The sequence below is a fragment of the Schistocerca nitens genome, chromosome 3 (assembly GCF_023898315.1).
Source record: "Schistocerca nitens isolate TAMUIC-IGC-003100 chromosome 3, iqSchNite1.1, whole genome shotgun sequence".
NCBI classification, from domain to species: Eukaryota; Metazoa; Arthropoda; class Insecta; order Orthoptera; family Acrididae; genus Schistocerca; species Schistocerca nitens.
The window spans coordinates 897166320-897183915 of record NC_064616.1 but is presented as its reverse complement, the minus strand read 5'-3'; the positions used below and the strand labels follow the sequence as shown (position 1 = coordinate 897183915).

At 37.1% G+C, this 17596-nt stretch overlaps 1 long non-coding RNA gene across 1 annotated transcript; it reads left to right on the top strand.

The window, feature by feature from the left end:
- Nucleotides 1-275: 275 nt before the first annotated feature.
- On the top strand, nucleotides 276-15839 carry LOC126249810 (uncharacterized). The gene is made up of 3 exons (XR_007545667.1): nucleotides 276-392; nucleotides 470-565; nucleotides 15724-15839. It is a non-coding gene; the product is annotated as an uncharacterized LOC126249810 (long non-coding RNA).
- Nucleotides 15840-17596: the final 1757 nt, after the last annotated feature.

Sequence of the window (17596 nt, the reverse complement as noted above, 5' to 3'; positions counted from 1 at the left end):
GTGTAGAGTACCGCCTTTCAAGGACTTTGTTTTGTGTCACTGACAACGACAGTAGTAAAATAGCAAAATACTTTCCTTTGTAAGATAGGAAGCGTAAACTCCCCAGTTACCATTAAATAGCCTATATTTTTGTACGACTGAAGTGAGTTATGAAATTATGTTGCTTCCTGATCTATGAAAGTTTGCTTATTTGTTCGAAGAGGTTAAAAACGATAGTCCAGAATAAGAATTTGTCAGAGAGTATTATCTTTGGCGCAATAAGTCGGTTGTTATGTGTATACCAGCACGAAATTACTTGGGAGAGGTCGGCGAAATAATCGCCGGATATATGTGGATCGAGTATCATTAGCTTGTTGCTGTTTAGAATGACGACTAGAAACAATGATGATTCTGTAAGTACCACTGACATGTTATTACTACGACTTATCTTATTTCTTGCGTTCCTAAGCACCTTACGCGCTTTTCACAGTTTCAGCAGTTGCTCAATGCATACCTGAAGATTACGGAGAAATGCTTCAGACAATGTATCCATACGAATGAAAGAGCCGAGTTGAAACTTAGAGAGGTAAATGTTATAGCCATAACATGTAGCGTTTTATTCATGATACACTTTCATTCCGTTACGGGACATTTTGCTCGTAACGACTGTAATAGTCCTACCGCTGATTGCGCCGTTAACAAGACGGCTACCTAGAAGGCTAATACTGTCGTCCTGTTTCAAATGCTCACAACTTCTTCCAAATTACTCTGTTATTTGAACGCTTTAATTTTTAATTATTTCTAGCTCTAACAGTCTATTAATGTGTATCTTACTTGTTCTGACTGAAACGACATATAAAAAATTGAGATTAGGAGGGTTAGCTCCTTTATTTCAATAAAGCCAAAGAAAATCGCCACTATTTATCAAACCGCCATTGTAAAGTTAGCAGTGGAAGTAATAATTCTGTGATTAATTACAGAAAACTGAAAAATAAATGTAAAAACAGTTCACTGAATGAACAGCAAGTGTGTAAATAATTATGAATGTTATATGTAAAAGATGTAGGCCTACAGCTCCAAGCTTGATGACAATTTTGGAAGTAAACGTGCTATTATTACTCTAATATTAACACATGTGGCTATATTGGACTATTTGGCGAGATGTATAAATCGTACTGGAATCAGACAGCATGTGACAGAATTAGGTCTGGATAAGTGTAGTTATAACTATTAAAAACTTTTTTCCTCAAACTCATCTTATGTAGTCCTATAGCGAAATATTTTACATAACAAACAGGATTTTCTGTTTAACATGTAACCTGAAGTATTAAATTAGTATGTGTTAGCAGAAAATCTTTACATATTATTTTATAACTTGGATAGTAAAATAATGTGTGTAGAAATTGTGAAAGTATTTCCCTCAATACACGGTGAACAGATTCATGTCACTAAAGAATATTTACTGAAAGTGATCCAGCTGTATTTTTAGTGTGATGTCCCTTGTGGGAGGACTGAATGAATTTTGCATACTAAGTTACCTGTACATCAGTGCAAAGTATAGTGTGGTGGCTCTAGAATTAAAATTACACATTTCAGTTGCTGTGCTCCTCTATTGCCTTTTTGGTTCTTGTATTTGTGGTATTAACTGTCACTTATTGCAAAAACACTTAGCTTTTTTTGGTGGCAAGTAGCATAAATCCACAGTAATGAAATGAAGCAGTGTTTGCCTGAACAAAATAGACTGTCTTAACAGTCAAAGAGTTAATCAAATCTGAGTTTATGGATGCTTCCATAAGGAAAGTAATTATTGAAGTGAATTTTAAGAGATGTTTTACTAGGTACAACTAATCTAATTGTACTAACGGGGATTTGCTTCACCAGAGCTCATGTGCATATATAACTGGCAACACGAGTGATATTCTACAATAATATTGCTTTCAATGTCTCTCAGTCTTCATTTCTTTGTTTTTTTCTTTAAGTAGCTGTTTGTCAAAATTTTTTGCAAAGCAGAAACATGGGGGCACAATTCATTAACGGGCATCTACTGTATTTAAATGGGTTTCAGTCTTAAATTGTAGATATGTGCTTCTGAGTTCATTCAAACTGACTCCTTTGCATCTTCCTTTCTTGTTTTAGTTTGTGTAAATACTGAAATAAAAGGAAGTCATATGGCATTGTTGGTTGGGAGATGCCGAAGGGCAGGTTCAACCACATAACTGAAAAGGCTTTTTGTTTTCCCTACGTGCAAAATAGCACTTTTCCTTTGCAAAGTGTGAGAGTTGTGTGCTTAAGTATATCTGATAAGTAAAGGTGACTGTGATGGTTGTGTGTAGTGTGGAGTCATGTTTGTGTTGGATGATGATAAACAAAGGGACAGGATGAAACCAAGTATCAGCATATAGCCTACATCTCTTGAAGAGCACCTAGGGGGCTACCAAGCTTAGCACCCATCTCTGTCAGTTTTATCACCATCAACAGTGTCACATGCCCTCTCTACCTGAGACACTGCAGAGAGATTTGGGAGTTTAATTCAGGACATTGGCCCAATGACTCTTGATCACGGGCTTTAAAACATCACCCCTTTGCCACAAGGCAAGCAGCCAAAAGCAAGGGACATACACTGGCAGTTGCCCATCTAAGTACTGATTAAGCATGACACTGTTTAACTTCAGTGATCTGATGAGAATCAGTGTACCGGTATTCAAAGAAGCAAGGCAATTGTCAGTACTGAAATGATTAAATAACATTTTTCTCCCTTTTTTAAATTTTACCTTCGGAAGATGAAGGACATCATGCTTTAGAATATACGGCAAATCTTGAGAGAAATATGATGAAAACTTTGTCCTTAAAATAACAGCACATTCATTCTTATATAAACACACTAGTATAAAGCTCTAATTGGTGTGCCATTCATGCCTGTCAAGTAGTTATTCAAATGACTGGGACACATTTCAGTGACAGAGTCATAATATTACATTCTTCCTTAAATACTCCCTGAGCAACCTTTTTTCCTCTTACCCATTTTCCAGCATAAGGATCTACATATGTTCTCTTGCCTGTATGACTATCTCAGTTCTTACACACATATCAGTTCTGTAAATAAACTGAAATGATTATCCTCTATATCTTCTGTTTTTGATTCAATTTTAGACCTTTATTAGTTTTTTTGAGTGATTTTAACCCTGTGTTTCTATAGAAACAAGATGATAATATGTTACTAATGTCACATCCTGATAAATTGTACATTATTTTAGTATATCTCAAGTGAATCTGTGTTCTCACTCCTCTAGTCGGTCAGTCATCCTTCACTGTAAAATGTGTAAACATAAGCAAGTTTGTGCATGTGTATGTGTGTGTGTGTGTGTGTGTGTGTGTGTGTGTGTGTGTGTGTGTGTGTGTGTGTGTTTTTTCTGTGTATATTATGACTCTTTCTACTGAGTAGCATGTATCCATGGTACACCAAGTTTAGTAACAAACTGTAGCATCAGATTCTTAACAAACTTTTATTGAGAACTATCTGGGTTTCACTTTTTCATATTCGAGCAACAGGATGGTACACAAATAATTCTAGCAACATCCAGAAAACTGTCAAGATATATAAACAGTTCCCTGCACATCATTTGGTGATTATAATAACAATTAATAAAAGGGAAAAAGCACATTTCCCTTGTTAATAAAGTCTTGAAAAAGCATACATTAAAGAACAGAGACTTCTCACATTTATCAAATTGTATTCCTTGTTCAAGAAGAAGGAGTACTGAGGATCAGTTTGTACAATGTGTAGAGTCAAACTTGCTACTACCGCATACAGCAAGTGAAGGGAATGGGAAGTATGATATTGCAAGTTGAACTATTACACAGTGAAGGAAAGGAAGTGAATAAATTATACCAGCACTGCATTTGTTTGTTTCATACTTAAATGGTTACTTTTATTTATATTGCATCAATGGGTACAATTATGGTGATCTGTTTATCTTGTAGGAAGTTAATGATTCATTAGTTGTGAATGTCAGTCAGAGATGACAGTGGGCTTTGTCTGGATGGTAACCACATCAGCAGGAGTGTGCTTATCATTATTGCTGTTTGCAATATTGCTACTGTTGATTGGTGTTCCTTTATTATTCTCTAGCTTAGTCGCTAAATCTGGAGTAAGAAATCTACGTTTTCTAGAATTTATCATTACTTATCTGGTAAGTTAATTAGCTTCAGAAAAACCAAAACACAATACTATAAAGTTTGATGACAGTGTATCTAATGAATAGTGTCAATGTGTCAAAAAAAACATATTAGCACACTCAAAATCTGCTATTGCATAGTGTAGTAATAAGTTCAGTTCATGATATCTTTTAATTAACCTGGTTTCCATTAAAACTAGATACATTAATAGGATCATCATATTGAAAGCAGTAGTCTGACTAATAATTCTAAGTGAGGCAAAGTCTAATTAATGTTTTATGGGATAGCTGGTATAGCCAACCAATAAATTATATCATATCTACCTACACGAATGCAGAATGTTGTACCTAGTAATTCAGCCTGCATGTAAGCCACCTTCTGTCTAACATACTAAAAACAGAATTAGTTCTTTTTGTGGATGACACTAGCATTCTAATCATCTAAACATTCACACAGAAACAGAAGAAGGGATAAACAGTGTTCTTAAAAGTATCATTGACTTGTTTCCTATTAATTGCCTCACCCTCAATTTTAAAAAGACACTACATATTCAGTTCTGCACATCTGGTGGTACTACACCACTATGTGTAACATGTGATGAGGAAATACTAAATAAGGATGGAAACATCAAAATTCTTAGGTATCCATATTGACAGGAATTTAAACTGGTTTTGGAACTCCTAAAACATCTTAGTTCAGCCACATTTACACTTAGAATTATTGCAAATCTTGGGAGACAGAAGTCTGTAAGTGACATATTTTGCATATTTTTATTAAATAATGTCATATTTAATAATGTTCTGGGGTAACTCATCTTTCAGAAAGAAAGCTGTTTCACAGAGGAAGACTGCACTGTAGTTCCTTCTCTAGATTGTTGCACAGATGACAAAATGGTAGATATTGAAGTAGGCGACAGAGGGATAGAGAAACAATTAAAATTGCTCAAAAGAGGAAAGGCCTCTTAGACCTGATGGGATACCAGTTCGATTTTACACAGAGTACGCAAAGGAACTTGCCCCCCTTCTTGCAGCGGTGTACCGTATGTCTCTAGAAGAGCGTAGCATTCCAAAGGATTGGAAAAGGGCTCAGGTCATCCCTGTTTTCAAGAAGGGACATCGAACAGATGTGCAGAACTATAGACCTATATCTCTAACGTTGATCAGTTGTAGAATTTTGGAACACGTATTATGTTCGAGTATAATGACTTTTCTGGAGACTATAAATCTACTCTGTAGGAATCAGCATGGGTTTCAAAAAAGACAATCGTGTGAAACCCAGCTCACACTATTCATCCATGAGACTCAGAGGGCCATAGACAAGTGTTCCCAGGTAGATGCCGTGTTTCTTGACTTCCGCAAGGCATTCAATACAGTTCCCCACAGTCGTTTAATGAACAAAGTAAGAGCATATGGACTATCAGACCAATTGTGTGATTGGATTGAAGAGTTCCTAGATAACAGAACACAGCATGTCATTCTCAATGGAGAGAAGTCTACCGAAGTAAGAGTGATTTCAGGTGTGCCACAGGGGAGTGTCGTAGGACCGTTGATGTTCACAATATATATAAATGACCTTGTGGATGACATTGGAAGTTCACTGAGGCTTTTTACGGATGATGCTGTGGTATGTCAAGAGGTTGTGACAATGGATAATTGTACTGAAATGCAGGAGGATCTGCAGCGAATTGATGCATGGTGCAGGGAATGTCAATTAAATCTCAATGTAGACAAGTGTAATGTGCTACGAATAAACAGAAAGAATGATCCCTTATCATTTAGCTACAATATAGCAGGTCAGCAACTAGAAGCAGTTAATTCCATAAATTATCTGGGAGTACACATTAGGAGTGATTTAAAATGGAATGATCATATAAAGTTGATCGCCGGTAAAGCAGATGCCAGACTAAGATTCATTAGAAGAATCCTAAGGAAATGCAATCCAAAAACAAAGGAAGTAGGTTACAGTACGTTTGTTTGCCCACTGCTTGAATACTGCTCTGTACCAGATAGGGTTGATAGAAGAGATAGAGAAGATCCAATGGAGAGCAACACGCTTCGTTACAGGATCATTTAGTAATTGCAAAAGCGTTACGGAGATAATAGATAAACTCCAGTGGAAGACTCTGCAGGAGAGACGCTCAGTAGCTTGGTACGGGCTTTTGTTGAAGTTTCGAGAACATACCTTCACCGAGGAGTCATGCAGTATATTGCTCCCTCCTACGTATATCTCTCGAAGAGACCATGAGGATAAAATCAGAGAGATTAGAGCCCATACAGAGGTATACCAACAATCCTTCTTTCCACGAACAATACGAGACTGGAATAGAAGGGAGAACCTATAGATGTACTCAAGGAACCCTCCGCCACACACCGTCAGGTGGCTTGAAAGTATGGATGTAGATGTAGATGTAGAAAGTCTCCTTTGATTGAAAACGTGCAATTCAAAAGGAACAATGACGTCTATACCTACAATACCAGAAGGAAAAATGACATTCCTTATTCAACATTAAGGTTGTCTTTTGTACAGCAAGTAGTGCACAATGCTACAACAACAAAATTTGCCAACTTACCCAATGGTATAAAATGTCAGGCAGACAGCAAACTAAAATTTGGAAACAAATGGAGTAAATAAGATGGAAAGTTCAAAATTCCTTGACAATTCTTTCTATTCTGTAGAAGAATTTGTATTATGGTAATGTGTAAAATGTGTTAGGTAGGAATTATTAACTCACATCTGCATATTTTTTAAACAAAAAAACACTTAGAAATGTTCAGCAAGTGACTATGTTTACAAATTAATTTGTGATGTGAATGTAAAAGACTCCTTCCACATGATTACAATTTATTACACAATATAATCCACGTGACATGTAAGTATTAACTGATAGGTCCAGGTACACACACACTACATATGCACTATACAGATATTTGAGCAAAAATGAACAAAGAAATAACATTAATTATTAGCAGCAGTGCAATCTTAGCAGGTGGTGTGGTTCCAGCTTTCTATATTTTACCTTCTCAGAAAAGAGAACTGTTTCTGTTTCTTGGATAAATGATGAAAGACCATTTGTACATAATGAGTGTCAACCCAATATTGATCTCTGTGCCAAATGTGTAGAGATTATTTATCATTCGGAAGATGATGTTTTATTGTGCACATTCACTGAGTTTTTTAATGCAACCTTCTGCATCATTTTCATGAGACAGGATGAAACCAGTTACCAGGAATGTGTCTGACACTATAATATTTGAGCTTCTGTGAGAGAAACCTGTGTACAGCACAATCAAATGTTTTTGACAAGTCAAAGAATATAGCAGTTTGCAATATTTTGTCCAACCTGATTTGTGAATTGAAAAGTAGCGTGTTGTGTGGAGAGTTTCTTTGGAAACATGGAGACTGACTAAGAAATCACATAGTGATGGGTGCATTATGGTTCTTACAAATATAATATTTTTCAGCGCCTTTGAAAAAGATGTAAGTCATGAGGCCACTCAGGAACTAATAATATCTGACTGATCCTTTTAAAATACAAACTAAGACTGACTAACTATATTATTTTGAGAGAGGTACGTTATGCTTCTTACAAACATAATTTTTTGCAATACCTCTGAATAAGAGGTAACTAGTGAGACTGCTCAATCATTATTCATATTTATCAATCTATCTTTCTTGTAAAGAGATCTGAGAAAAACATTTTTCATTCCACCTAGAAATGTCCCTTATAATAATGATGTACTGTGCATGTGACTGAATACATTGCATACATGAAAAGAAGATAATTTTAGTACTTTGCTTTAGACAGGAGACACTCCATGGGAATTTTGCAGTTTCACGGAGTTAATTACATTCTTAATTTCTTTGCTAGAGCATGGAGTAATTATGATTTACCTGTATGCATGTTGCATTGCTTTTTCCACATATTCTGTTGCTTTATCTCTTGAGCTGTTCATGTCAATCTTCTGAGATACTTCTAAGAACTGATTATTAAATAATTTAGCCTCCTGGCTGCTATCATTTATTATTTGATGTTTTCTTTAATAATGAAGTCCTCATATTCCATACATGATTTTCTAGTTTCTCTTTTAACTATTGTCCACATAGATTTAAATTTATTATCTGAATTATTAATATCAGATATTTTTTGAGGTTTCCTTAAGTCATCAAAGTATTTCTCATAATATTTCATCAATCATAGTTCTCTATTTGTCTTAACCAATCCAGTTTCCTTGGTCATGATACTTTTTATTACTTATGTAATATAGTGCTCTCTTATGCCTTATTAGTGCTGTACTTTATTATTTTCTTGAGAAATTAGCTGTTAAATAGTCTAAATTTGGAATTGACATGTGTCCTATTATACATATCTCCTCAGATAACTTGCAGCAAGGCTGTGTTAAGATTTTCTGTTGTCTTTTCATTAATTATTCTGTTTTCCATGATAACACTTCATTGTAATCAAATCCATTATTTATTAGTATATTGCTTTTATATGTAATGTTGGTGGGAACATTAACAAAAGAATAATTCTAATAAGTGTTAACAAAAAATTCAAAACTGTTTACATTATCTGATCTTTCAGAAAATCAGTACGAAATCTCCACAGACTTTTACCAGATTTCTTTTGTCTACTAGGTGGCATAGCATAATAATGACTCAAGTTTTTCTAAGAATATGTGAAAGTTTCTCAGTTGGGTTCTACATACTGTGTCAATTATAAATGACTTTCCCAGTAGCAGCAGTTCACAAGTAAAGGATTCCAGTTGTTGACCTAAGCAGAAACTGGTAGTTTCAATAGTTCTGATCGCTATATAATTTTTGACATACATGACAGCTCCTCCTTCATTCATGCTTTTTCTAGAGAAATGGGCTGCTAATTTATAATCCTCTGTGTTTAAAATGCAGATCCCTGTATTTAAATGGTACTCAGGTAAACATAATGCATCTACTTCCTTGTGACATTCTGGATTATTTAAAGAGATAAGCATGTTGTACTGCAGTGATCAATACTTGGGCATAGGTTTCTAGTCTGTAAGCAACTGTCTTAATTCAGAGCGCAAACTAGAAACTTATCCTGTATGACAATTACAGTTCAGTTGCATGTAGAGATGATCAGAGGAGATAGGAAACAAAACACTGTTGAGTGTGGATAATGTAGAGAGTTGTAAATATTGAATAAAATGATTAATTTCAGTGTAAGAAGTTGCCACAGTTTTAAAAGATATCTCTAACAAGACATAAAACTGCATATGGGAGAATACAACATTTTAATGTGCATAGAAAGTGACATTTGTCTTCACTTTATTTATTGAATATTTTATACTAACTCATTATTGTAGCCATATTATTTGTGTTTTTAGGTTACTTTACATTAATTTAGTTTATTGCTAATATCGTACTGTATATTTTATGTGAATATTCTTGGATCTTCCAGTACATGTTAAGCCTTATAATATATTTTTAAATTGATTTACTATATGTGTTTCAATATATAATATTATGCACTTTTTTAGTTGCTCTGAAGTTTGCTTTGTGTGTCAATACAAATGCATGAATGTTATGTCGACACTAAACACTTCAGATCTAAATGAGACCATACGTTAAAAATCAAAAGCAATGAGCGGTTGACAGGCAGTCTCAATGAGAAATAAAACTTGCTGGCTTTTGCAATAAAGCCTCTCTCTAGCTAGAGTACACACACACACACACACACACACACACACACACACACACACAGGCAAGGCGTGTGAGCATGGAAGTCAGAGCTGGTGGGGAGTATCACTGGATAAAGGTGATATGGAGACATGAATTGGCAAGTGGTAACAGAAGAGTGGAAGGGGAAACTGTTAAGTGATTTAACATAGATAGAGGCCATGAGGTTACAGGAACATAGGCAGTGTTGCAAGGGTAATGCCCATCTGTGAAGTTCAGAAAAGCTGGTGGTGGAGGGAAGGACCCGTATAGCCCCGATTTTGAATCAGCCGTTGAATATGAGCATGTTGTACCCCTTTGCATGTTGTGCCACTGGCTAGTCAACTTTGTTCATGGTCACAATTTTATGGTGACCATTCATTCTGCTGGACAGCTGGTTGGTTGTCATACTGGCATAAATAGTTGTGCAGTGATTGTAGTAGAGTTTGCATATCACATGGTTGCTTTTGCAGATGGCCCTGCCTCTAATGAAGTAAGATAATTCTTTGACAGGACTGGAGTGGGAAGTGCTAGGGGAGTGTTTTGGGCAGGTCTTGCATCCAGGTCTTCCACAGGAATAAGATCCCTGTGGCAAGGACTTGGGAGTGGGAGTGACATAAGGATGGACTCGGAAAAGCTGTGAAGGTAGGATAGGTGATGGAACACTACTTTAGGAAAAGTGGGAAGGATCTTGGCAAGGATGTCCCACATTTCACAGCATGGCAGTAGGTAACCAAACCCCTGGTAAAAGATATGGTTCAATTGTTCCATTCCCTGGTGATAATGAGTGATCGAGGGAGTAATAATTGGCAGCTGATTCTTGGGGGTGGTGGCAGTATTAGTGGCAGTTAAAAATACAGCACATGAAACTTCTTTGTAGACTGGGTGGCGGAGGGTTAATTCCCATTAGTGAAGGCCCCTGTGAAACCTTCAGCATACTGGAAAAGGGAGTTTTCATTACTGCAGATACACTGTCCACAGATGGTCAGGCAGTATGTGAGGAATTTTTTTGTGTGAAATGGATGACAGATATCAAAATGTAGATACTGCTGGTGGTTAGTGGGTTTAATGGGAACAGAGATGTGTATAGAGCCATCTGAGAGGTGAAGGTCAATGACTAGGGAAGTGGCACATTGGGTTGAGGAGGAACAGTTGAAACAGGTGGGAGAAAAGGTGTTAAGGATATGATAAAATGAGGATAGGCTGTTTTGGCTCTGAGTTCAGGTCATGAAGGTATCAGCAATGAACATGAACCGGACAAGGAGTTTGGGAGTTTCAGATGCTAGGAAAGTTTCCTCTGGATGGCCCATAAAAATGTTGGCATAGGAAGATGTCATGCAGGTCCCCATGGCTGTGCTGCAAATTTGTGTATATACCTTCTCTCAAAATAGATAGTAGTTTTGTGTCATAATATAGTTGATAAGTTGTATGAGGAATGAGATAGTGGGTTTGGAGTCAGAAGGACTGGGAGGGGTAATTGTCAACAGCAACAAGGTCATGTGCATGAGGGGTGTTGGTTTATAGGGAGCTGCCACCAACAGTAATGGTTAGGGATACACAAGGTAAAGTGGTGAAGATGGTGGATATTCTGTGAGGAAAGTGGTTAGTATCTACGGAGTGAGAGGCTAGGTTTCAGGTGGTGGGTCGGACGTGTTGGTCAACAGGAGCAGAAATTCTGTCAGTAGCAGTACAATAACCAGCCACTATGAGGTACCCAGGATTGTTGGGTTTATGGACTTTGGGGAGAGCATATAGAAAGAGGGTGTGTGGGGTGTCATTTGGGATGAGCACAAAGATCAACTTAGGAGAGGTTATGGTGTGGACCTAAGAATTTCATTAGGGATTGGAGGTCATGTTAAACTTCTAGAATGGGATCACTATGACAGAGTTTATAGATGGAGGAGTCATACAATTTTCAGAAGCCTTCTGTCAGGTAATAAATATGATTTATCAAGACAGTGGTGGAACGTTTCTCTGGAATGAGCATTATATCAGGATATGTTTTGAGGTTGTTTATTAGATTAGATTAGATTAGATTTACTTTCATTCCAATTGATCCGTAGTGAGGAGGTCCTCCAGGATGTGGAACATGTCAGAAAAACAACAATACATGACAAATATTTACAACTAAAACAAATAAGCTAATGTACCATTCCACAGGTCCCAAGTGGAATGATCGTCATTTTTTAATGAACACTAAGAGTCATTTTACAAATACTAATGCACTGAAATTAAAATAAAAATGTTTTTTATTTATTTATAAGGTAATACAACTACTGTAATACTTATTTACAATGAACACATTACTGCACTGAAATGGTGCAGAAGTTAGATTATACTAACACACACACACACACACACACATTTTCAATGAACACATTACTGCACTGAAATTGTGCAGAAGTTATGTTGTACTTATATACAAATCAGTTGGTTTTACTAAGAAATTCATCAATGGAGTAGAAGGAGCTGGCCACCAATAAATCCTTTAGGCTTCTCTTAAACTGAATTTCATTGGTTGTTAAGCTTTTTATGGCTGCTGGCAAGTTATTGAAAATGTGTGTTCCTGAATAATGCACACCTTTTTGTACAAGACTAAGTGACTTTAAATCCTTGTGAAGATTATTCTTATTTCTAGTATTGATTCCATGAATTGAGCTGTTGGTTTGAAAAAGTGATATATTTTTAATGACAAATTTCATTAAGGAATAAATATATTGGGAAGCAGTAGTTAGTATCCCTAGTTCCCTAAACAGGCTTCTGCAGGATGTTCTTGAGTTCACACCACATACAACTCTTACTGCACGTTTTTGTGCCCGGAAAACTTTAGCTTGGCTTGATGAATTACCCCAAAAACTAATCCCATATGACATTATGGAATGAAAGTAAGCATAGTATGGCAGCTTTTTCATTTTTATATCCCCTATGTCTGACAAAATTCGCATTGCAAACAGAGATTTGTTAAGACGCTTCAGCAGTTCTGTGGTGTGCTCCTCCCAGTTGAATTTATTATCAAGCTGTATTCCCAAGAATTTAACACTGTCCACTTCTTCTATCTTCTTGTCATCGTATGTTAGACATATTCTCTTGGGACACCCCTTACAAGTTCTGAACTGAATGTAGAGTGTTTTTTCAAAGTTTAGTGACAAAGAATTGGCTAGGAACCAGTGATTAATGTCCACAAATATTTTATTGGCTGATCTTTCTAAGACTACACTTGATTTGCTATTTATTGCAATGTTTGTATCATCGGCAAACAAAACAAACTTGGCATCTGGTAATGTTGCTGATGAAAGGTCATTGATATACACAAGAAAAAGTAAGGGCCCCAAAATGGAACCTTGTGGGACCCCACATGTAATTAGTTCCCAGTTGCATGATGCCTGATAGTTTGATACATGTCTCTTTCCTAATAACACCCTTTGTTTCCTGCCAGAGATATAAGATTTGAACCATTTTGCAGCATTTCCTGTTATACTATAATATTCTAGTTTACTTAAAAGGATATTGTGATTTACACAGTCAAATGCCTTTGACAGATCACAAAATATACCAGTTGCCTGCAATTTTTTGTCTAATGAATTAAGCACATTTTCACTGTAAGTGTAGATAGCCTTCTCAATATCAGATCCTTTTAGAAATCCAAACTGTGACTTTGACAGTATGTTATTTGAGATAAGATGGTTATAAAGACGACTGTACATTACTTTTTCGAAAATTTTTGAGAATGCTGGCAACAGTGAAATTGGACGGATATTTGATGCTATTTCTTTATCTCCATTCTTAAACAGTGGCTTAACTTCAGCATATTTCAGCCATTCAGGAAATATTCCACTAATAAACGACTGGTTACACAGATAGCTTAATAAGTTACTTAGCTCAGAATCACATTCTTTAATTAACTTTGTTGATATTTCATCATACCCACTAGATGTTTTTGATTTTAAAGATTTTATGATGGACATTATTTCTGTTGTGGTAGTGAGGGTCAAATTCATATTATGAAAGTTACTTGAAATGTCTGGTCTAAGGTAATCCATAGCAGCATCTACCGAACCTGACAACCCCATCTTTTCAGTAACAGTTATAAAATGTTTGTTAAAAAGTTCTGCAACACTATACACATCTGTCACCAATGTATCATTTACTCTTAATGCTATTTGTTCCTCTTCATGTCTGGTTCTACCAGTCTCCTTCACTATATCCCATATTATCTTTATTTTGTTATCTGATATGACTATCTTTTCCTTGTAATATATTTGCTTTGACATCCATATTACAGTCTTTATGGCTACCCCATCTTCTTCTGAAAGGTTAGTGTTCTTAGGAAGAGAAGGGTGAGGTGGGCAAATTGGAGGTAAGGAACTTCTGGAAGATGACTAGGGGCTTGTTAGGTGGTAGGGTGGAGGGTTAATTAGATGGTGGTATGAACTGGGAGAAGCAATGTTTAGTGTTGGGATCAGGTTGGTTTGGGTTGGAAGGATTGCTGGCAGTATGTTGTATACCAATCTTACAGTCAGTTGTCTGACTCTGTCACTTACAAACTCTGCCATAGTGATCGCATCCCAGTAGTCTGACATAACCTCCAATCCCCACTGAAATTCTTAATCCCATCCAAGAACTTATCCCTTGAGTCCATTCACATCTCCAATACAGCCTGGCCACCTAGTGGTGGCGTATCTGTAGTGACAAGAACTCCTTCCCCAGTATGCTGAAGGTATCACAAGGGCCTTCACAGACAGACAATAGCCCTCCCACCCCCAAACCTAGCCCAACAACAGATTTCTGTGCCATATCTTACTACACCCTTCATTCTGCCACCATCCAAAAGAATCAGCAACAGAAGATTGCTCCCTTATCACCCATTATCATCCATGACTGCATGACTGGAATAACTGCACCTTATCTTTCACTAGAGCATTTTATCTATCACATTCTGTGAAATGAGGGATAGCCTACTCATGATGCTTCCCACCCTTCCTAAAGTAGTGTTCTGTCACCCACCCAACCTACCCAACACCCTAGTTTATCCCTATGTCACACCCATTGCCAAAACCTTGGATCATCTCGCTGTGGAAGACCCAAACCACCCACCACATCATACTCTAGTCCTGTCACATATGTATCCTACCCCAACGGAGATGTAAGCAGCCAGTCTGCTGCAATGACTGTGCAGCTCGTTACGTCACTGTGACAATAAACCAACTGTCCATCAGAATGAATGGCCACTGCCAAATAGTGGCCAAGAACAAAGTTGACCACCCAGTGGCATAACGTGTAGCTGGGCACAACATTCTTGACTGCAATGGCTGCTTCACAACACAAGCCATCTGAATCCTTCCCTCCACCACCAGCTTTCTTAAGCTAAACAGATGGGAGTTATTCTTGCAACACTTACTCTGCTGTTGCAGCTATCCTGGCCTCAATCTCTGTTAACCCACTGTCTCAACACCCGCAGCCCAACAGTTTCCCATTTCCCTGCCATATCACCTCCTCCCAGTTTATGTTGCATGACACCTAAATTGCGCATTGCACCCCATCCTCTCCAACAACCATTCCCACATGTCTAGCGTGTACATTTACCACCTCTCGCTCTTGCATTCCTAATCAAAATGCAGGCTGCCTCTCTGTGAGCCACTAGCTACCCACCCCTGAACCCCTCTTGCTGCCTTCTGCCTCCTGCCTCAGCCAGCACTGTGTGGGAAAACAGATGTGTGTGTGTGTGTGTGTGTGTGTGTGTGTGTGTGTGTGTGTGTGTGTGTGTGTGTGTGTTTACATTTGACCAGGAGCTTTCTACCATAATTATGTATATTATATGATGCTCTTAGTTCAGAAAAACATTTTTTAGTTGTATTTAAACTGGTAATTATGTTTCAGGTTCGACGTTATGAGGCCTGTGTAAAACGAGAAATGAAGCTGTACAGAGAAGATATGTACAATAAAAATACAGAGTGGAAGACAGAATGAAATTTTATTGTCTATGTATGATACAGTGTAAATTAAATGGATTTTATAAGTGACATTTTGTGATAAATGTAATACTTACAAATAAACTCTGTTTCTCTTCTCAAGTTAGTTCGTATTAGTCAGTCTTATTTGAAGGAAACGTTGTCATATATATTAGGTTTTACATCAGTTATAACTTTTAAGACACATCTGTTTTTTTTCTCAAAAAGAAGTCTTAAGCTGCTAATGTGCAGTGTGGTAGCTTATGAGACAGGAAGGTAATCAAGACCCAGACTGAATCTGCATACCAGGTTAACAAGCATTCATCTGGTAAACAAGTAAGCCTGATTGGTGTCCTCAGTCAGTTAGATTTCTATGCTAAGAAAATCCTGCAGTAATTAACAGCCCACCCATAAAAACACACTACTCAAAACTTTAAAATATGGAAACACGCAGAACAAAATGTAAAGAAGACTTTGCCTCCTTTCTGTATCTGATAGTCGAATCAACAAGAAAGGAAGCCAGACACAGAATTTCAAAAGCCATAGGTGTGCAATTACCCATCACTGGGTATACCTGCCACAGGTTTGACCATGATGAAAATGAAAATATGAGTCTTTCATATCACCATGGCAAAAAGACTGCCACATTAACATAGTATTATATCAGCCATACGACAGCCATTTTATCACACCAGGCTGTCAGATAAAACAGTGAGGTGTTCCATGATCACAAACAAATATACTGAAATGAGACACTCTGTGGTATTTTATTGTACAGATTAACTGGCTTAACAAATAAATCATGGAGGTGTATTCCGAGAGAGTTACTAAAGCTTACACCAAACGTCATCTCATCAGTGCACACAAGATACAAGACTGACCTTCAGGATCCATTGGTAAACTGCTTTAAGAACTTAAATGGATGAACTTGATCTCATCAATTAGATTTCATTTTTCTGAAATGGATTCCCCCATAAGTTGTTGTAACTCTGGTTTTATGAGGTTAATCAGTCAGATAGGTGTCCTATGGACAGTTTTCTGTAAACAGAGAGTGTTTCTTCTAGATCTAATGAAGGGCAGAACTATTGGAACCAGAGAATTCAGGATGAGTGTTGGAAACATGGTACATCTGGCATCTTTTGCACCCAAAACTTGCTGCATAAATGTAATTTGATTGAAAGAAAATAGTATTAACCCTCTTGTTTTCCTTGAACTCTCTCTCTCTCTCTCTCTCTCTCTCTCTGTGGTTGTGTATGTGTTTGTGTGTGTGTGTGTGCATGTAAATGCTTGACAGAATGGGTAACTGATGCAGCAAACCTGTCATTTATAGCAAAATCCCCATACAGGTAAACTCCTTTTCTTTTAATGATAGGTTCAATAGACAAGAACGGAGGGGCAAAAGTGTCATCCTCAGAGAAAATGAGTATATCGATTAAACTCTGTGAAGGTAACCCTGGATTCATGTGCTAATTCTTCATGTGAATGCACTGTAGTAAGGTTACTGGTCTTCAGGTTGGAGCAAAAATTTTGGTGATGAAATACTGTAGTGAAAACCTTGCAATGGGGCTTCGATGTTATAAATACGTAGAATGTAATGTTTGAAAAGTTGTTAAAGTGTGTTTCACATGTATGCAAAAGGATTTTATATGAGACAGTGTGCATATGCACTGATGGGACATAAGATTATGACCACCTGTTTAATAGTGCACATGTCCCCTACTGGAACGTAATACAGCTGTGACTCAGCAAGGCATGGGTTTGACAGGGCCTTCATAGGTTTCTGGATGCATTTGGAACTAGAC